General features: G+C 45.3%; 1 protein-coding gene across 3 annotated transcripts in view; it reads left to right on the top strand.

Moving 5' to 3' along the window:
- Positions 1 to 22843, top strand: part of LOC148038603 (copper ion binding / methyltransferase) — a 248227-nt gene that overhangs the window by 189074 nt on the left and 36310 nt on the right. The window lies entirely within an intron of this gene.

Below are 22843 nucleotides of genomic sequence, written 5' to 3'. Positions count from 1 at the left end.
ATTGTGCGTCCCTTTTGGGAGAACCTACCTATCACGCTGTTGTGGTGTTGGATGGGGAGTTGCTGCAGGCGGAGGGAGCAACTGGAGGAGGAAGGGGGGGGAGTGTCGATGGCGAAGGGGGGGGGGGGGGGGGGGTTTCTGTTTTCAATGGTGGCGGTGTTGTAGCTTGATAGCGGGCTAGGCCTCCCGGCAAGGCAGCACTCGGGGGGCGGGGGGCATGTAGGTGCAGGCGGAGGGGGGGGGGGGGGGGGCAGGGCAAACGCAGGCAGCGCGCGCAGGTAGTTGTCGATGGGCCCTGGCGGGGGGGGGGGGGAGAGATGGGCGTTGGTGGCTGTCGATGGCGAGGGGGGGGGGGAGTCGATGGCGCTAGTGGCTTGTGACGATGGTGTTGGCGATGGAGGGAGTAGATGGTACTGGTGGGGCGAAGGCGCTGGCGAGGGGGGGGACGATGGCACTGGCGCTGGCGCTGGTGGCTGGTGGCGAGGGAGGGAGTCGATGGCGAGGGAGGGAGTCAAAGGCGTTGGCATACGACGAAGCGTGAGGATAGGGGCGCAACGAACAGGTGGGGGCACGACGAAAGGTGGGCGGGGGCATAGCGACGTAACGGGCAGGAGAGCGTACCCTCGGAAAAGATACCGGACATTCTCTTTAGCCTACCTTATTGATAAAGCTTTGGTATACAAGTTGACACCAGCACTAATTTGGCTGATCACAATGTGGTCTTGTTGTTGCTTAGTTGCATTAGTGTGCACAAACTCAATCAACCTCATGTACCAGAAGTGAAACTGTCTTGTAGATCTGATCTATAGGGCAGTGAACATAATCTTACAACACATACATCTAATTGTACTCACATGGGATGTAGGAGCAAATGTCTCCTCATAATCTATGCCTTTCCTTTGTGCATGTGCCTTATACCTGTCTATAGTACCATCAGCCTTGCACTTGAGTTTAAAAACCCATTTGGTACCAATGGCTTTCTTGCAAGGTGGCAACCCAACAAGATCCCAAGTATGTGGCAATAGAATCCAACTCTTCTTGCATGGTCCACATCCAATGCTATATCGTGCTGATCTTCTTCCGAGGAAGTAGGCTGATCATCATCTAATAGTAATCTCATGAACACATGTTCATCACAATGTGAGAGGTGAGAGAATGCATAGAGATTGAAGCTCGTCTGAGAGTACAGTTGACAGTGAAGAGTGTGTGTGAGAGTGAAGACACGACCCCCAATCCAATAATCAAAGAGTGTAAGGTGAAAGTACAAAGTACAACCCTTAAACCTTAAAGTTGCTAAATTGTGTTCACACCGGAAAGGTGTAAAACACGATAACTGTCCAAATTGTGTAATATAGGCACATAAAATAAAAGAGAGTAAAGCTGGGGGGAAAACCTCTCTCTCATAAGGAGAGTAAAAAGTGCCGTAGTGTCCTATTGAGGATCACTGGCATTCCTCTGTGAGCGTGGGCATGAGTCAAACCCAACAAACCCCTTGGAAGTAAAAAGTGATCAATATACAAGGATCATCCACCAAAGGAGATCAAATTTAAAGCATTGCGGACTCCTTCAAATTTGTCACGAGGAAGAGTTTTGGTGAAGATGTTTGCCACATTATTGGTGGTAGGACAGTAGACAAGGATGATATCTCTTGCATGTAGCCACTCTCTAACAAAGTGATAGTGAATCTCTATGTGTTTTGTGCATGCATGAAACAATGGTTCCGTGCCATTGCAATGGCACTGTGATTGTTAGTAACAAAGAACTAGGGTTCGTGACAGATGCATGAAGATCAGCTAACAAACGTCCAAGCTATACATTCAATTGTGGTAGTGAAAGCTGCCTTGTATTCAGGTTCACATGATGATGTGGCAAGAGTGGATTGTTTCTTGCTAAGCCAAGAGATGCAAGATGAGCCAAGAACGAAACAATCGCCACTTGTAGAGTGATGTGAATCAAATTCCCCAGCCCAATCTGAATCACTGTAAGCATGTAGTTGTAGTGGTCCCCCCTGGCATAAAGCAATCCAAGAGTTCTAGCATCTTGCAAGTAACCAAAAACATGCTTAATAGCTTGCCAATATCACATGCATGGCTGGTGCATATATCTGCTCAGAGCTAAAATTGCAAACTGAATGTCTTGCCTTTTTGTTGCATAAGTAAATGAGACATCCAATTGCCAAAGCATACCTATGGATATCAAACAAGTCAGTGTCATCATGCAAGGACAGCTTGAGTCGAGGTTCGATTGGTGTGCAATTGGCTTGCAATCCTCTAAGCCAAACCTCTCAAGAAGTCTACCAGTTTATCTAGACTATGACAATCCAATTCCTCTAGCATCATAAATGAACTAAATGCCGAAATAATAGTGCAAAGGGCCTAGCCCTGACATTTCAAAAGTTTGTTGCAAACTTTATTCGAATGCTGAAATCTGATCAGCATGTGTCTGTGTGAGCAGAAGATCATCAACATAAAGGCATATGACCAGCAAGGTTCCCCCCTCTTTACATATGTAAAAGTGTAGACTCTGTTGAGTTGTTAATCAACCCTTGGTTGAGTAAAAATGCATCAATTTTTGCATACCAAGCTCGGGGAGGTTGCTTCAAACCATACAAAGCCTTTTTTCAGCTTACATACCAAGTGTTGGGATCCCTTAGCTGCATGCAAAACCAATGGACTGTTGTACATACACTTCTTCTTGAAGTTTCCCATGTAAAAATGCAGTCTTTATATCAAGTTGGTGCACAGTCCAACCATAGTGGGTAGCCTAAGCAGCCATAGACCGAATGGTAGTCATGCAGGATATAGGCGCAAATGTCTTCTCATAGTCAATGCCTTTCTTTTGTGGGTAGCCTATGGCCAGCACAAGCTTGGCCTTATCTTTGTCAATGGATCCATCTGCATTGCTTTTTAGCTTATAGACCCACTTTGTGCCAAAGGCTTTCTTCCCAACAAGCACGGTCACTGAATTCCATGTTTGATTCTTTATGATAGAATCAAACTCAGTTTGCATTGTTGCCATCCAATGCACACTATGTTGTGCATCCTCAAAACATGCACGCTCCTCATTGAAGGGGGTGCGAGAGTTCCAAGTGGTGTGCACAAGGAAAATGGGGTTTGTTCAACAGTAAAGAGTGTAGAGAGAGTGGAGACTTGAGTTGGGTGTGTACCACTGTGGTACAAAAAAAAAATAAAAGAATGTATTTATACTTAGGGTATGATACACTCACACCCGCAAGGGTGTGGTCATATGCACAAGTAAATTTATACTCAGGAGTAGCGAAGGGCCTTTACACGCAAGAACCTCCCACTTAAAGGTCTTTAGCAAACCTTTAACCAACTCCCACTAGTCCAATGCAATGCTCATGTTGAGCCTTTGCAAGACTCTTAGTGAGAATATGTGTAGGGCTATCTTGTATTTTGATCTTAGTCAATGTGACTAGACCATCATATAGAACCTATTCGATAAAGTGATACTGCACATGAATATGTTTGGTGCGTGCATGAAACATGGCATTCTTAGCCAGGAGTACAACATTGTAGCTATCACATCCAAGTGCAAGTGTTTTGGTGGGCAGCTCAAAATCCTTGACCAAACGACCAAGCCAAACAGCTTCTTTTGAGGCTTCAGTGGCTGAAATATATTCAGCCTCAGTGGTAGAAAGTGTTACTATCTTTTGTAATTTAGAGCACCAAGAAATGGCCCCACCAGTCAAGGTAAATATGTACCCGCTAGTAGACTTGTGAGATCCAAGTTACCTGCCATGTTTGCATCACAATATCCCTATAGAGCTAATGTACCCTTTCCATAGTAAATACATTTTCTTTATGTGCCTTTAAGGTACCAGAAGATGCATTTCATTGCCTCCCATTGTGCTTTGCTAGGATTTCACATAAACATGCTCACAACTCCCACAGCATGAGCAATGTCAGGTCTAGCGGCAACCATAGCATACATGAGTGACCCATAAGTTGAAGCATAAGAAACACCCTTCATAGAGCTGGCTGCCTTATCATCTTTTGGGCAATCTGCTTTGCTAAGTTTAAGGTATGGTGGTAAAGGAATACCAAGTGGCTTAGCATTTGCCATAGAAAAACCATCAAGTACTTTACTGATGTACTTGTCTTGTGAGAGAAGTAAGAGTTGCTGCTCTCTATCTCTTGTCACATGCATGCCTAAAATGTGTTCAGCTGCACCCAAGTCCATTATGGGGAAGGCTGAATCCAGCTGTCTTTTTAGTGCATCAACCTTGTTTTTATGCTTACCAGAAATAAGCATATCATCCACATAAAGCACAAGGATTATAAGGCTTTCATCATCAACCTTCTTTATGTATAAACAGTGATCTGCATTGCTTCTTTTAAACCCATATGAGAGCATGAAGGCATCAAATTTTTTATACCACTGTTAAAGAGCTTGTTTTAAACTATACAAAGTTCTCTTAAGCCTACACGCCAAATACTTCTTATTTGATCAAGCTCAAGATCCATACATGCTACAATTGCAAATAATACCCGAAGAGTGGTCATTTTGACAACAAGTGAAAACACTTCTTGAAAGTCAATCCCCTCTTTTTGTGTATAACCCTTAGCCACAAGCTTGGCTTTGTATTTGGGTTTGCCATCCACACACTTGATTTTATAGACCCATTTGTTAGGAATAACTTTCCTATCTTTGGGCAATGGAACCAAATCCCAAGTATCATTTTGATAGAAAGATTTCATTTCTTTCTGCATAGCTAACTCCTACTTTTTCTTTAACTCACATGATAATGCCTCTTTATATGTGAGAGGCTCATCCTCATCTGTGAGTAAAATGTAGTCCAAAGAAGGATCACACCTTTGTATAGGTCTCTTGACATGTGTAGACCTTCTTACCCAATGATTTGTGTTATTAGGCAATGGATCCACATCCAAAGGAATGTCTCTCATTATTGGGCTGCCGAACTGCATTTTTAGGTTGCTGTAATTCATTTTCAGCGTGCTGATTTTGTTGTCCAAGTTGATTTTGAGTATCCCTTTGCTGCCATTTTCATTTGGCTCAATAATGATATGCTGATGATTGAAACCAACATCAAGTGGAGCTGAATTTTCAATGGTTGATGGCAGTTCAATTGGCGGATCATGCTGAAATTTCACTTTCTTTTTGTCTAAATCACTAGATGTGGCATTTTTCAGTAGCTTTGATTCATTAAATACCACATCTATTACAAAAGCCATAAAAAAACTACATTGAATCGAAAAAAACGTGCGCGAAAAAGCTCTTCTGCACGTCACATCGCTAAGCCCCCGTCCACCTGTTCGTTGTGGCCTTGCCCGTTTGATCGTCATGCCCTGCCCCGCCCTGTCCCGTCTGTTCGTCATGCCCCGCCGGTATAGTGCCATCGCTAGCGACTCTCTCCCTCACCATCGACAGGAACCACTCTCCTCGTCATTACCTACGCCCATCCTTCTCGACTTCCCCAGCTCCTTGTGCTCCGCTTGCCTTTGCGCCCCCTGCCGCACACACCCCCCACCACACACCACCCCCCCTGGCCCAACCACCTATCCTTTTTCCTCCCCCTCGCGTGCTGTCTTGCCAGGAGGCCTGGCTCTCTATCAGGCTGCCAATTCACCATATGCATCCATGAAGGGGGTCATATATATGGTCCCTTGGTACAGTGGCTTTACTATGGAGGCGTTTGCACTCCACAGCCCCCATCCCATGCTTCCCCTCCCCTGGCCCCCACTAACCTTGGCCCACAGCCCCCCCTCTCCCCCCCCCCCCCCACACACACACACCCACCATGCATCTCCAGCCATCCCACCATATCTCGATCCTCTTCACCCCCATCATCTCACTTGATCCGCACCCAGGTCAGGTGAGCCCCCCTAGACCCACCCCCCCTCCTCCCATAGGAGGTGATGAGCCACACACACCTACCTCCTCTGCACACCAGCAGTCTCCCCCCTCCCACACAGCCACCAGCTCATCCACCCCTGCCACCCGCCATACTTTCCCGAGACAAGCACAACTGCTGCCACAAGAGTTCTTCCGCAGTGGCCCATGGTCCTACCTGTGAGTTGCGGAGCACGGAGAGTTCCCACTACCTCTAGAGGTGGGGATCTTCGTGGTTCGTAAGTCAAGGAGGGGCAAGGTCCACCTACTAGCACCACCGGATGGACCAAACTACGCCTTTTTTCTTCAGTCATTTTACTCAGAGGAGTGGACGACTACACAAATTGAGGAGAAGTTGAAGAGTCAGGTGGCGGATTACATCTCCTAGTGGATGGGAGATAAAGGATTAGCACTGTTTGCACAACAGTGGCCACATTGAATGATGGGCATTAAGTGGTGGGCTGGCACCGACATCTTGCACTTGAGCATTATCTTTCGAGCTGCCTCACAGTGGAGAGCACCGAGGGATGTTATCGAGTGGTCCCTGGCACAGGCGGCCCGCTTCTACTAGTGTACAGAGTCGGGATTTTCAGCATGGCTGATAAACGCATTGATAGTACCACGTGGAGCATCTATCACCCCTTTGGTCCGGCCGAGGGTCACCATGGGGCACTGGAGTTCACCATCCAGACCGGCGGCAAAGCACACTTGCATGCCTCACAGTCTCTCCTTCTCATCTGCAGCATCCACACCAAACAGATGCTTGTTCGGTCAGTCACAGGTTTTCCCATGAGCTTACATCTTGCATCCTAGAATGTGAACAGTCTCCACTACAGTTGGGTACGTGGCTCGAGGAAGCTGATTGTTCGGCAGGAGTTGGAGCTTGTCCTTGCAGGACGGATTGACATCTTGCTTCTGCAGGAGCAGAAGCTCACCCTCACCGAGGCTCAACGGGTTGGAAGGTACTTCCGGGCAGCTCGCATACTTACTGGGAGCACGCCATAGGTGCCCATGGCAGGAGCAGAGGCGTATGCACCTCTATTGGCCCGAGTCTTACCACTTGTGTACGAGACCACGAGACAATAGTGACAGGAAGGTTTCTATGGATTAGACTAGATATTGGGGACTCGTGTATTGGAGTCCTCAATGTCTATGCCCCTACAGAGGTTAGGGCACGCAACAGGTTCTGGGTGGAGATTGCAGCTAGACTCCTAGAGGTGGACTCTTGGATTGTTGGAGGAGATTTCAACAACCTGGAGGCTTTGGAGGACCAACAGGGCAGAGGAAGAAACTACCAAGGCATGGCTGGGGAGAAGTAGGAGGCATGGGGGGTCTTTTTGCTTGCAGTCGGAGCACGTGATGCTTGGAAAGACCTTGCCCTCCATAGGAGGGAGAGGTCGTTGGACTTCTCCTGGGGATATAGGCGGCTAGGTGGAGCCCTATTGGAGGGGTTGGAAAGGTTTTATGTGGGAGAGTGGGAAGGCTTTCGTGGAGGCCAGATTGAGCAGTTGGCAGGGACTACGTTATTTGATCACTGCCTGGTTCTCCTGACACTTGACCCCCAAGTATCAGCCCTAGATACACGATCCTGTCGGATCCTTGACTTGATATATAGGAGGGAGGAGGTGCCAAGACAGATAGAGTAGATTTGGACCAGAGAGTGGGTCAGGAGGGACAGGATAGCAGAGGAGGTTGCAGAGGTCCTAGTCGAGTCATGTAGAATCTTTCAAGAGGCATCCATATAGGCGAGGCACCAGGGGACCCCACCCTCTACGCACAGGAGGTACGCGCGCGTGCAACCATTGCTGGCCTAGAGCATAGGCGCTCAGAGTTCTCTTTCCGCACTTCAACAGCCTTTTGGGCGCGGAAGGGGGACATGATGTGCAGGGATTTTTTCCAGGTGCACCAGCCCCGCACCGCGGGAGAGCAGATATGCAGCCTTAGGGATCAGTATGGAAGGACCCGTTCTAGCTCTGATGAGATGATGGAGATTGCCACCGACTATTATATGTGCCTCTTCTAGCAAGAGACAGCTTTAGCTAGAGGACAGAGATGAAGACATCAGGTATGGGATCACACCCCGTCCCTCGTCATAGAGGAGATAGGACACTCCCTCCTAGCCCCCTTCACAGAGAAGGAACTAGAGGAGGCTTTCCATACACAGGATGGGCAAAAATGCACGGGGGAGGATGGCCTCTCCAAGACTTCATTTACTACCTATTGGGATGTAGTGAAGGACCCCCTATTGAGGGCTTTCTAGATCTTCACCTCAGGACAGATGCCAAGGAGTGTCTCGGCAGGCCTTATCAGTCTTCTCCCTAAAGGGGGAGACCGGTTGAAGCTCTCCCAGTGGAGACCGATCACCTTATTGTCAGTGGCCTAGAAGGCACTGGCAAAGATGATGGTAGGCTATTACGCCTCATGCTTCCAAATATTATTCATGACACAGAAAGAGGCCTTGTTCAGGATAGGAGCATCCTAGACAATGTGTTTACATTCTTTGAGGCGACGGAGTGGGCTCAACACAGTAGGCAGAGATTGGCAGTATTACTCTTGCATTTCGAGAAAGCTTATGACAGGGTGGACTGGGATTTGTTAGAGGGAACCATGGTGAAGTTGGGATTTCCCCACGCTTGGGTTCGTGGGGTCTCCGGTCTGTACAGATCCGCACCAGCAGGGTTCTCATAGGCAGAAGGTGAGGGGAGGAGTTTCGGCTAGAGAGATCGGTTTGACAGGGCTGTCCCGTGGCCCCATACCTGTTGCTACTCTTCGCAGAGGCGATGTCTCACTTCCTTAGGTCACGTGTGAGCGGACTACGCGGCCTCGGACTTCCAGTGAGAGAGGAGATTGAGTTGTTAGACTCAGAGTACGCAGACGACACAGGCCTCTACATAGAGGACAATGAGGTGATGCTTGCTCTCGATGTGTTCTACGTTGCCGCGGGTGCGAAAATCAATTGGCAAAAGTCGGTTGGTTTCCTCACAGACCCGAACTCCAGCACAGAGTGGGGCATCCACCTAGGATTTAGATGGGTGAGCAGAGGGCAGATCGTCCGATACCTAGGGTTCCAGGTGGGACTTGACCAGTTTCTTCCTGTCTTAGATTCTATTCGGAGAAAACTGATCTACTGGAGCACTGTTCGCCTCTCACTAGCCGGTCGAGCCCTGGTGGTTAACCAGGTCCTCCTAGCGACAGCCTGGTACATCGCCTCCTGTTGGTGCTTCTTCTCATCCTGCGTAGGGCAGCTTCGCCACCTAGTGCGGAATTTCCTTTGGTCTGGGTCTGATGGCTCCAGGGACTCTAGGGCCAAGGTGGTGTGGGCGACCATCATACGACATCAAACAGAGGGAAGGCTTGGGATCATATATCCACAATATTAGAGTATGGCCCTCTTGGGCAAGCTAGTTGTCCGCGATCTCACACCAGGGGGGCAGACTTGGAAAGTCTTATTGCAGGAGGGCCTTCAGGATTATAAACCGAGGCTTGGCGGTGAGTGGAGGCCGTCCATGAGATGGATCTTCACGTCAATCCAGATCACCCCTGCAGAGATCACCTTTCTTGTGGAACCTACTCTGTGTGTGGCAGGGCCTCCGTAAGGCCCTAATCTGGAGGCCCCCCAAGTTGCCAGGAGGAAATAGATTGCCAGCCGATGATTTGGAATCTCCAGGTCAAAGGTAGGGAAGGGGCATAGATAGGTGAGCTCCCCCACATCCAGTGGGCTGGGTGTGCCGGCCCAACTCGTTCCAACAGGACATGGCGGGGGGTGTACAGGATGGCGGACGAGGAGGTGTTGTAGCGAGTATCAGGTTGCACGAGAGGAGTGGAGTTGAGGAGAAGAGAGATAGACGCAACAATACCTCCGGAGTTGCTTGCCCCCCCGATACGAGAGCTGATAGAGCCCGGGGAGGTATGGGCAGCTAGGTTCTCTCCAACAAGCATCTCTCTTCAGGTGGCAGGTAGAGTGGGTGGCGCCCCCCAGGGGACCTTCGCCGTTTAGGAGCGGGGACGTCTGGCCCTTGACAAAGGGCACCAGGATGAGGGGATCGCCACCCTTTCATGGAGGAGGATTCGGGTGGTGGGTCTTCAGGGGAAGGCTTGGCGACTGAATCCCTATGTTTTCTTGAAGGAGCTCAAGGAGTGGATCCTTTGGATCTGGGAGGGTAGACCACTTGATGAGCTGGAGTGGGATCTAGGAGAGTGGCTATGGCCGGCCTGTGCGGTCGCCAAAAAGCCACCCAGGTTCCTAGAGTATACTGCCAGGATTGGCAGACATGTACGGATGCAGGAGGATATGGATTGGGTGCCGTCATGCAGCAGGCACTGGGCGGAGCATAGCATCACGCAGCCCTTCCGACGGACCTTTTGGTGCCGCCTATGGGATAGATGGAGGCCGAGGAGGGTGTCGTATTTTTTATGGCTAGTGGCACATGGAGGCTTGGCGGTGGGAAGCGGGCTTGCCCAGATGCAGGAGGGAGGTTGTAAGCGCTGCACACATCAGCCTCTGGAAACCCCAAAGCACTGCCTTTAGTCTTGTGAGGAGGCGCAGCTTGTGTGGAGAGGAGCATGCCGCATCCTTCGACGTATAGCGCGCAGCCTCGGGTGTATCTCATGGGGAGCTTTCTGTTTGCCGGTAGTCAACCAAGGCCGTCACCTTTTGTATGAGGCTGTGATGTAGGGCACGATATTCATGATCGAGGCAGGGTCATGCACAGTGGTCGGTTTGGAGGCTCTACCCATCCGCTAGGTACTGGAGCCCACAGCAGGCCGCTCGGAGATATGGGGGATCATATGAAGTCTTATTGGATGGCATATTTGGAATGCGCGATTCCAGGTGGCTTTCGGCGGAGAGAGACTTTCAGCACTTGCGACCTTAGCAAAGCTATGGACCTCCATCATTCATTCCCTCCGCGGCCGATGGGATTAGGGGCAAGGCGAGTCCAGGGCTCATCAGGAGCTCCGTGGTCACTTCATGCGTACTTGGGGCGGTGAGGGTGTGTTCTTTGTGATGCAGGCAGGCAGCCTCGTTTAGCGATATACTCCTCCCCCCCCCCCCCCCCCTCTTGCGCCCCGCTCCCAATGGCTTCTTGTCCCCATCCCCCCTAGACCGCCTTGAGAGGCTTGTATACATGATGTACTGGTGACTGTGCTTCGGCTCCAGCTAGTCTGTTGAGTAGGAGCACTCTATTGTAATCAGCTTTTTGAGTAATATAATCAGCCACATTTTACTTGCAAGGGCAAGAAAGAAAAAAAAAAACCACATCTCGGCTATGAAGTACCTTTTTTATGCTTGAGTCGATGGCGCTGGTGGTTGGTGAAGATGGCGTTGGCGAGGGAGGGCACTGGTGGTGAAAGCGCAGGCGAGGGGGGGGTGGGGACGATGGCAATGGCGCTGGCGTTGGTGGCTGGTGGCGAGGGAGGGAGTCACAGGCGTTGGCGCATGACGAACCGCCAGGGTAGGGGCGCAACGAGCAGGCCGAGGGGGTGGGGGGACGACGACGAAAGGTGGGCGGGGCGCATAGCGACATGACGGGCAGGCGCTCATTAGAGTCTATACTTAACGTACCTAAAGAGGGGGGATGCTTGCCGGTCATGTCTTTATGTTGATGATCTTCTAGTCATAGGGATACTTGTTGATCAGATTTCAACATTCAAACATAGTTTGTAATAAACTTTTGAAATGGCAGACTTAGGGCCTTTGCATTATTATTTGGGCATTCAGTTCATTCATACTGCTAGAGGCATTGGATTGTCATAGTCTAGATACATTGGTAGACTTCTTGAGAGGTTTGGCTTACATGATTGCAAGCCAGTTTGGACAACAATGGAACCCGGACTCAAGCTGTCCTTGCATGATGTTAGTGATTTGTTTAATATCCGCAAGTATGCTTCAACCGTTGGATGTCTCATTTACTTATGCAACATTAGGCCAGACATTTAGGTCGTAGTTTCAGCCCTAAGCAGATATGTGCACTAGCCACGCAAGTCACATTGGCAAGTTTTTAAGTGTGTTTTTCATTACTTGTAGGGTACTAGGACTGTTGGATTGTGTTATGCTAGGGAGGGACCACTGTAACTATATGCTTACAGTGATTGTGATTGGGCTAGTGATAATGATTCATGTCACTCTAGGAGTTGTAATTGTTTCTTTCTTGGCTCGTCTTGCATTTGTTGGCTAGGAAGAAACAATCCACTGTTGCCACATTGTCATGTGAAGCTGAATACAAGGCAGCTTTCACTACCATAGTTGAATGTGTATGGCTTAGACGCTTGTTCGCTGACTTGGTTGTATCTGTCATAGAACCTGCTCCTTTGTTTACTAATAGTTAGAGTGCCATTGGAGTGGCATGGAATCCATTGTTTCATGCATGTACAAAACACATCGAGATCCACTATCACTTTGTTTCATGCATGTAGGTAATATCGATGGTTTCTATTGTACTACCACCAGTAGTGTGGCAAAGATTTTCACCAAAGCTTTTCTTTTGACAAACTTGAAGCATTCTGCAATGCTTTAAATTTGATGTCCTTTGGTGTTTGGCCCTTGTATATTGATTACTCTTCACTCCAAGGGGGTTTGTTGGGTTTGACTCACGCCCACGCCCAGAGAGGACTGTCGGTAAACGTTGGTAGGACACCAAGACACTTTTTACTATCCTTAGGATACGTTTTTTTTCCCAGATTTATTCTCTTTTATTTTATGTGCCTATGTTACACAGTTTGGACACTTATCGTGTTGTACACCTTACGGGTGTGAACATACTCTAGCAACCCTAAGGTTTAAGGGTTGTACTTTGTACTTGCATTTCACACACTCTTCAGACGATTGCATTGCGTGGCGTGCTATCACACACACACACACATTCTCTCTCTCTCTCTCTCTCTCTCTCTCTCTCTCTCTCGTCATTGGGAACTGTACTCAGCTCAGCTTGAGCTTTGATCTATGTGCATTCTCTCACCTCTCACAATTATCTTAGAATTGAGATTAGACTCTGGCACCACCCTTGGTCAAAAGCCATCTTTCTTGGAGGAGGTTCTCCATGTAGGTTGCTACCTTAGTTAGTTGAAGGGTGGTTTTCTTTTGAAGATTTACCATAGGTGATTTAGAGACATAGTCTCTAAGGCCTTACATGTAATAAAGTTATGGTAGAGAGAGTGATAAAGGGAGTCTCTTTGGAGTGGAGAATACATATAGGCACCTCTTCGACTTGGATAAGTCTCTTGTTTGGGGTTGGGAATAAAGGGCCATTGTGTCTTTTATATGTGCACGGGTGTGAATACACCCTTAGCACATTTGTACTTTCATATATATATCTATCTAAAAACCTAAAAAGGTACACTCGTCATTGTACCCACAAGTCGTGTTCACTCTCCTCTCTACTTTGCACTCTCTCTCCTCTCTCTCTCTCTCTCTGTGCTGTGAGAAACCATTACATGTCTCGATCCTCGCACTCTAGGGCTCAACAAACTGTATCAGAGCGGGCAAGAGACAGCTGTGATGTGCGCGCGTCTCAAGACAATCGACTGGTGTATGTAGGCTTAACAACAAGTGCATGTTAGAGTCAGCAGTCGAGTGCCTGACGGAGGTAGTTGGACCAGCGGGCATGTTTTTTGTAGGCGAGAGTCGTGGCACAGGGAGACAAGGTAGGCGGCGGGCGACTTGAAGTTGCATGATGGGGGCAAAACAAGGTAGGTGACTGACAGCAACCAGGCGTAGGCGTGGACAATTGACAAGCGATTGTCGACTCTGTGATGACCAATCGATGAGTTGCAGGCGCCAGAAGGGACGGACGGCGCTGCGAATGGACAAAGCGAATTGACGACACACTGACAGGTCAACGCGTGGAATTGACAGACGGACTTCTTTTTTCTTTTTCCATCATTGCAATTTTTCCTCTTCCACTACGGAGTGTTTGCGCACATAAGCATTGATTTCAGATTTGTGCAATCTTAGCCTGAAAACTTGGGGCTTTTTCCGGATTTGGGGATTGTGATGCAGAACAAGACCATTTGTCTCAGAAGTTGCAAGAATTTGTGGCATTTTGCCTCCGACATTCGGGGGTTTTTATGTACATGCAAAAATTGGGCTGAAATTTACCCAATTTCTCGACATTGATGCACATTGGACCCATGCAATTTGGGGCTTTTACTATTTGGGAAAAAGTTGTGTGCCATTTGGTCATTTTATGTACATGTGGGATTAATTCCATGCAATTTGGACACCTAGCACTTGGAAAAATTTGGGGGTTTTGCTGAAATTGCTCTATTTTGGCAAAATTGGTCTATTCTATGCATGTCAGAGACAATGCAGATGTATGGTTGATGCTTTGAGCACAAAAAATTTGGGGCTTTTGATAGTGCGTGTCAAATTTTGTGGCCCTGGGTGTATGTACAACAGAAATTGCAGCTAAAATTTGGGACTTCTCATTTAACGTGATGTATTTGTCTTTGGAACAGCTGTAATCAGTTGTGTAGTGCTGTAGCACAAGGTTTGGTGCTTCTGAAAATTTATCTGCAGATCTGAAATTTCTGCTTTTACGTGGTCATTTATTGCTAGTTGGTACTTGTTTGTACCTTGGTCACTTGTGTGACAATGCCTGCATTTACTGAATTTTTTGGTCACATTTGGGTTGAAAATCATGGCTGGCAACAGTGACAGTAGTCATCTCATACACATTAAGAAGCTTGAAGGAGCACGTAACTTTGCAGTTTGGCAAAAACAGTGCCACAATATTGTGTTGCAGAAGAAGCAGGCAAAGCCGATTAAAACCAAAGGGGCAAAGTCCATAGATATGGAATAGGAAGATTGGGATGATTTAAATGAGCTTGCACACTCAACCATCGAGCTATCTATTTCTGATTCCTTGCTTTTTAACATTGAAAGTTTGGACGCTACCTATGCTATTTGGACTCGACTGGAAGAAGTGTATGCACAGAAGAGTGCCGTAAGCAAAGTTTATTGGCTGAAAGAGCTTATGGATTTGTGTATGAAAGAGGGTACAACAATGTCTACTCACTTGAGTGAGTTTAACTCCATTTTCAGCTAGCTAGTTGCCTTGAAGTTCTTGATTGATGAGGAATTTAAGGCTACGTTATTGCTTTGCACTCTGCTAGAGAGTTGGGATACATTCAGGACTGCTATGAGCAATTCTAATGCGATCCTTTTGTATGCTGATGTAGAGAGTGCTTTACTCATGGAAGAAATGAATCGGTAGAACAATGCATCTAGTAAGTCTTCTAGTGCTTTGCATACTAGGGGCAGATCGCAGCAAAAAGGAAAATCTGATAGCAAGGGACGCAGTAAATCACGTGGAAAGGATGTTGAATGCCATCATTGTGGTAAGAAGGATCACTTTAAACGTGATTGCTACAATTGGAAAAAAGAGAAAGGAAAGGTCAAGAAGACAGACGATAGCAAGAAAGAGAAGAAAGAGAGTCAGCCTAAGAAGAGCAGTGTTAAAATTGAAGAGGTGAATGTAGTCACTCATGACAGTGACAGTGGGAATGATGTACTCTTTGTCTCTTCACACTTTAGTACACATGCTTTACTTGTAGATACGGATGATGACATTATAGTTGCACTCATACGTAGTACGAACTGGTTCGTACTATACGGTTCGTATCGTACCGTATCGTACGAATTCGTACCAAAAAACAAGTTTTTTTTTTTTGCGTGGTTGTTGTTGTTGGTGGTGGTTTGGATTGTTGACTGTTGTTGTTGTTGTGGTTGTTGTGATTTTGTAGCCTTGATCGATGAACCAAGAAAGGGGGTGGAAACTTGATTAGACTCCTCATACATGTTTTGTTATGATTTATCCTAGAGCCAAAGGCCATACATAAGGTATTCAAGCAGTTCCAAACGTTTCTAATTGATGTCCCATCATTTTTCACAATATGTTAGTGTCATCAATAAATAAATTCAGCACCATTTGAGAATCATCAAGTAGCTTAATCCTATTGATTTTATCTTTTTTCAAAGCTCATTTTGCACCACCCAACCCAAAGCATTAGTACACATTGCTAATAAAACTAAGCCAGAGGATAGCTTGGCCTAATGTACCTTCTAAGAATACACGAATTAGTGAATGTACCATCGGTAGCTACTTTAGCCTTAGCAATGCCAAACAAAACAATAACAAAATTCATAAATCTTTTACCAAAACCTTTGGTGGTTTGTTTGGTAACTGTGGGTCTCACAGGTCATTTTGGCCTCTTGTAGACGTTAATAAAGCATCTCATGTCATTTCATCTCTCTCTCTCTCTCTCTCTCTCTCTCTCTCTCTCTCTCTCTCTCAACCCTCTCTCTCAAGTATACATGCCTCTTATTTGTATAATCATTCATCTATGATGTATCCACTTCTATGTATGTACTTGTAAGTTGTAGCGTATGTTGTGCATGGGGCATATGCCATAGAGGTTTTGGCGTGTTACCCTCAAGTATTCATCATATATACTCCAATAGCATTGCTATTTAGACTCTTAACATATGTTCTATCATCAATAGTTCAAAATAATGAAGTTAAAATTTTTTGCGTACTAATATTGTACCATACCTTACAAAATCTTAAGGTACCATTTAGTACCGTATTTTAACGTACCGTACCATATCGTACTTTTCGTACCTAACAACTATGGATGACATGCATACTTGGATTCTAGATTCAAGTGCTTTCTTTCACGTCACCCCTCGTTGTGAGTTGTTTTTTTGACTATACAAGAGGTTGTCATGGTGTTGTCCATATTGGGGACAACTATGCATGTGAGATTGCAGGTATTGGCAGTGTACAGCTGTAGTTTCAGCATGGTTCTGTCTTCATACTTCAGTATGTATGGCATGTACCTCAGCTCAAAAAGAGCTTGATTAGCACGGGGCAGCTAGATGACGATGGATTTCTTACTACCTTTGGTGATGTGAAATGATAAATCTGTAAGGAATCTCGAGTGATTGCCAGAGGTTGTAAAAGTGATACCTTGTATCCCTTCCATGTATCTAGTGTGAGTGATCATGTTGTTACATGACGGAGCAGCCAAGTGTTTCTTTGTAGCATGGCCGGTTGGGACACACGAGTCAAATTGGAATGAAAGTGCTTTCTCGTTTGGGTTACTAGCCTTGCCTTCGTTATGCTGATTTTGAGCATTGTGATCATTGTGTTTATGGTAAACATGGACAAACGTCTCATAAGAAGTCTCTTTTGCTGAAATCTTCTTCTCTAGAGTTAATACATTTCAATGTATGTTAGATGCCAAAGTTATCTCTAGGAGGAAAGAAATATTTTGTCACCTTTGTCGATGATGCTACACGGAAGGTATGGGTTTACCGTATTCGTAGCAAGGATGAAGTGCTTGACAAGTTTAAAAATTTCTTGACATTGAAAATCAGACTGATAAGATACTTAAAGGTCTTTGCTCTGACAATGGTGGGAAATATGTATCCAAGGCCTTTCAGGCATTTTGTGATAGCAAAGGGATAAAGAGGGAGTTCACTGCCCCTCATAATCCACCCCAAAATGGAGTTGCAAAGCGTATGAATCGGACCATATAGGATAAGGTCCGTATGATGCTGTCTCATGTTGCATTACCCCATGGTTTTTGGGTAGAGGCTGTTATGACAACCGTACACTTGATTAATCGGTCACCAAATAGGTCTTTGGGAGGGGGGAGTTCCCAAAGAAGCGTGGTCGGGCAAGCCACCTTCGTATGCACACTTGAAAGTGTTTGATTGCAAAGTATTTTTGCACACACGTAAGGAAAAACGCAACAAACTTAAGCCAAAGGCATGTAAATGTATTTTCCTAGGATATGGTGATGAAGGTGAAATGGGGTATAGATTATGGGAGTCCGAGAAAACGAAAGTAGTATGCAGGAATGATATTATCTTCCGGGAAAATCACATGCATAAACATCCCAAAAAAATTGACGAGGTCCATAGGGTTGTATTCCGGGAAGAAATACATTTTGGATAGCAAAATATGCCAATTGTACAACAGTAAATACCTGTTGTAAATAAACCTGCAAATGCAGAAAATAATGCTGGAAATGATCAGCCAGCTATTGCCCATAATAATGAGCCACTGGATGTGCAGGAACAGCTAGGACATCAAGCTATTAATGCTGATTTGCAGGCTGAAATGCCAGGACAACAAGCTGAAAATGGAAATTTTGGAGGAACAGCCAGCAAACAATGATCATTGGGTTAGGAGATCATTTAGGGCTACTAGACAACCTGATAGATTTGTTCTTGGTGCAAACAATGTGGTTGACTATGTCATGTTGACAGATTGTGGTGAACCGTCTTGCTTCAAGGAAGCAATGGACAGACAAGACAACAAGAAATGGTATAAAGCCATGTTGTTAGAGATGGAATCTCTTGAGAAAAATGGCACTTGGGACTTGGTGCAGTCACCTTAAGGGCAGAAAACCCTTCCATATACATGGGTTTACAAGATGAATGTCACTTTTGGTTCTTCGCCAAAGTACAAAGTAAGATTGGTTGTGAAAGGATACAAACAGGAACATGGAGTTGACTTTGATGAGATCTTCTCTGTTGTAGCCAATATGACTACATTGAGAACCATTTTGGGCTTGGTTGCAAGTGAAGATATGGAGCTCATACAGATGGATGTAAAGACTGTATTCTTACATGGTGATCTGCATGAAGCCATATATTTGCAATAGCCTGAAGGGTTTGTGAAGAAAGGGAAAGAGAAGATGATATGTAAACTCAAAAGGAGTTTGTATGGGTTGAATTAAGTACCAAGAGAATGGTATCATAAGTTTGATACATTTATGCAACCTTAGGGTTTGATACATTTATGCAGTCTCAGGGTTTTCATAGAAGTCAAGTAGAGCACTGCTTGTATACCAAGAAGGCAGCAAATAGCAGCTTGATTATCTTGGTTTTGTATGTTGATGACATGCTAATTGCTGGCAGGGATACTTATGCCTTGGACTCACTGAAGCAAAGCTTTCATGGCAGCTTTGACATGAAGGATCTTGGTGATGTAAATCACATTCTTGGCATGCGAATACTCAGAGATAGGTCAAAAGGATTACTCTATCTATCTCAGTAGGAGTATATCTCCAAGGTTTTGCAGTGTTTCAATATGGAGGGAGGGAAAAGAATTGGAGTTTCATTGCCTCCATATGTGAAACTTAGTGCAGAGGACATCCCTACATCTGATGATGACAAGGGTGAAATGGCCAAGATACCATATGCTTCAGTTGTTGGCAGCTTGATGTATGCTATGGTTGCTACACGTCCTGACACTGCCTTTGCAGTGGGAGTGATTAGTAGATACATGGCAAATCCTGGTAAAAAGCATTGGGAAGTAGTGAAAGGTATTATGAGATACCTCAAAGACACAAAGGATTTGTGCATCTGCTTTGGAAAGCAAAAGGCATCTGTCATTGGCATTACAGATGCAGGCTATGCTGGTCATGCGGATTGCAGAAAGTCCACTTGTGGGTATGTGTTTACCTTCACAAGAGGGGCAGTCTCTTGGATCTCCAAGCTACAAAAGTGTGTTGCATTGTCTGCTATAGAGGCAAAGTATGTGGTTGCCACTAAGGCATACAAGGAGGCTTTATGGCTTTCATGTCTGGTGGAAGAGCTTGCAATTACAGAGTTACTTGTTCTCCATTGTGATAGTCAGAGTGTTATCATGCTAGCATGGAATCCCGTCTTTCATGAAAAGACAAAGCAGAAACATGTAAAGTACCACTTCATTAGAGATGTACTTGACAACAAGACCATTGAGCTTGTCAAAGTGCATACAGACGATAATCCTGCAGATCTACTCATGAAGGGTCTTCGAGTAGAGCGGTTTGCTCATTGTTGACAGATAATGAGAGTTGGATAGATATATGTATTTCAGCTTTGTACATACCTAGACTTAGCTGATTTTTTTCTCCTCTTAAGGCACATTGCCTTTAGGTGGGAGGTTGTTGGGAATAAAGGGCCATCGTGTCTTTTACGTGTGCACAGGTGTGAACACACCCTTAGCACATTTGTACTTTCATATATATATCTATCTAAAAACCTAAAGAGGTACACTCGTCATTGTACCCACAAGTCATGCTCACTCCTCTCTGCTCTCTGCACACACACACTGTGTGTGTGTGTGTGTGTGTGTGTGCGCTGTGAGAAACCATTACGTGTCTCAATCCTCGCGCTCCAGGGCGTTGGCCATCGTGCCTTTTATATGTGCACGTGTGTGAACACACCCTTAGCACATTTGTACTTTTATATATAAATCTATCTAAAAACCTAAAGAGATACACTCACCATTGTACCCACAAGTCGTGCTCACTCTCCTCTCTACCCTACACACACACACACACTCTCTCTCTCTCTCTCTCTCTCTCTCTCCCCCCCCCTGCGCTGTGAGAAACCATTACATGTCTCGATCCTTGCGCTCCAAGGCTCAACATTTGGAGGAGATATCCTATTGGGGCGACTGCGACTCACCAAGCTACTATAGTCATGCAAAATGTGGACAGCTAGAGGGATCCGGAGCCATTGTCTATTAGTCACTAAGCTCAAGTATGGAGACAAGCCTTGAGGATGGTCTTTCATTGCACATTTGAGACTATGGTTGTTACCTGAGGGGTAGTAGCTTGGGTCACAATAGAGGCCCAACATGTGGATATGAGGATATTCGTGGGAACAACTTAGTTCTCATTGTTGGCTGGCACTTGAGAGCAAGATTCCCACACAAGAATACTTATAGACATAGTGGATTGTGAACATAGAAACATGGAACTGCAATTCCATCCCTTAGGAACGGTTGGATTGCATTCCAAGACCCCCTTATGGAGAAATACCCTAACATAGAAACTCAAACACAACCATACGACAAAGCAAAAATTGATAGAAGAACAGAAATAAGGTTAGGGTAACACAGAGACAATCAACATAGTGAATAAGAAATTGAATGAGTTTGAATACTACGATGCTAATGCAACAAACATACTATATAGTGAAGGAATACTAATCCTCGAACTCCCGTGCCTCAAGGACCGGGGCAAAGGGTATGAGCTATAGAGTCTGTGGTACTTTGATGGATCCTGAATTGCGGCAAGGCAGCCAAGATGTTTGACAGCAGCAAATGCAGGTCAAGTGTGGTTGGTGATAGACACGCAGAGGAGAGAGAAATCTGCAAATGCAGCAGTAGATAATGACATGGTAGCCAGGCGGAGGGTGCCAATGGCAAAACACAGATTTTGATGTAGACAGGATGATGGTGACAGCTGGTATGTGTAGGGTGGCAGCCTAGAACAGCAAACACAAGCTTTTGGAAGGTTGCCAGCTGATGGCGTCACCTCTAGGGCAGCTTTCACGTGTAGAAGAGTAGTTGCGAGCAGCAAATGCAAAGTCTAGCACAGGTTGACAGCAGGTAACTTGGCCAGTGAAGCTTCAGTCCTTGTAAACTGCAAAAACGAAAATTTGCCCTACGGCCGAAAACAAGCTTATCCAAAATATGTTCCGGTCATTTTTCTCCTCATCTCTTGGGTTTGTGCTTGTGTGTTTTCTTCTCATGACCACTGACTTGCCTACTAAGGGAAAAACACCCACCCACACAAAAAAGCTTATGTGACATGAAGGCTTGCAGTTTCGTGGGAAATTTTATTAAATGTTGTTGTAGGTATTGATATATTTGGATGTCTACATATTTATTTTTGGCTAAAATTTGATACTCCTCTCTTGTTTCCAAAGCTGGCTGAAACTCCAAAACTTGGGTTTTTGCCATTTCCATTTCCCTCATTTTTGACAATCCGTGGACTCACATTATAGCCCACTAGATTAGTTGTTCACTCAACCATTGTGTTTATGATGTACTTAGTAGCCCCCTCATAGAGCTTTTGTACTTTGCATTTTATCTCAAGGATTTTCTACAGAGGTGTCATTTATAGAATTTCTCGGCTTTGGAAAAGAAGGTATTAATTCACATGCTCTTAAAGGGAGGGACGTAATTGATATTAGAGCTTTTGAAAAGAGATAATGTTAATATAAAAGAGTAACCTATATGTATTTAAAGAAACATTTTAATATTGTACTTCCACATGCTAGCTATACTCTCACAAAGTAGAATCAATCTAGAATCACATACATTTTTCTTTATGTACTGCAAGAGATAATAATTCTCTCTATAAATTAAACTTCAAAAAAGAGAGAGATTCTACAAACGTAGCGCAGACAACTTATGTATTATCAAATCCCCCCCAAAACAACAACACCCACATAGACACAGGTATATGTTAATGTTTATTTGACTTAGGATAATTTACAATTAGCATTTTTTCCACCCTCCTTGCATGCCCAATCACCTCCCACATCTTTTCATACTTTGCTTTGTTTCGTGAAACAAGTTTGCAAAACAAAGAAGTTTTTTAAAGAGTTTCTTTTATTAAAAGAACATGTGGTCTATTTTTCTATTACAACCTATATTTTTTCTATGTCCTACTCCTTGCACACCCCGTCACCTCCTCCTCCTCGTGCATTTCCTCCTCCTCCATCTCTTCCTACTCCAACTCATCCTCCTCCATCTCCACCTCATCTCTTCCTCCTCTTCGTCCTCCACCTCTTATGCACACTCCTCCATCTTCCCCTCTACCTTGGGCCTCTCACCTTAAGCGAAAATTCCTCCTCACGTTTTCTTCCTCTAATAAATACTATATATGGATCTATTTTTCCTCTAATGTTACTAATATATAATAATTGTAATTATTATAAATAGTATTTTTCCAAACCTCAAAACCTTGAAACACGAAATAGGATGAAACTAGTGACTATGACCTGAGTTCATGCACACATACAATTCAAGAAGAAAAGACACAATGACCATAATAGATAGGAGCTTTAGTAACATTTGGGTAGGAAAAGGTTGTGCTACAAGTTTCCTTTTAATTATTAATTTCTAGGAAATGTTCAATAATGTCTCCTAAAGACATAGAAACAATAACCATGTTGTTC

The sequence above is a fragment of the Lygodium microphyllum genome, chromosome 3, assembly GCF_053477565.2.
Source record: "Lygodium microphyllum isolate KBCC chromosome 3, Lygodium_microphyllum_v1.1.10, whole genome shotgun sequence".
NCBI classification, from domain to species: Eukaryota; Viridiplantae; Streptophyta; class Polypodiopsida; order Schizaeales; family Lygodiaceae; genus Lygodium; species Lygodium microphyllum.
The sequence above is the reverse complement of the archived record's forward strand: the minus strand, read 5'-3'. Positions and strand labels throughout refer to the sequence as shown.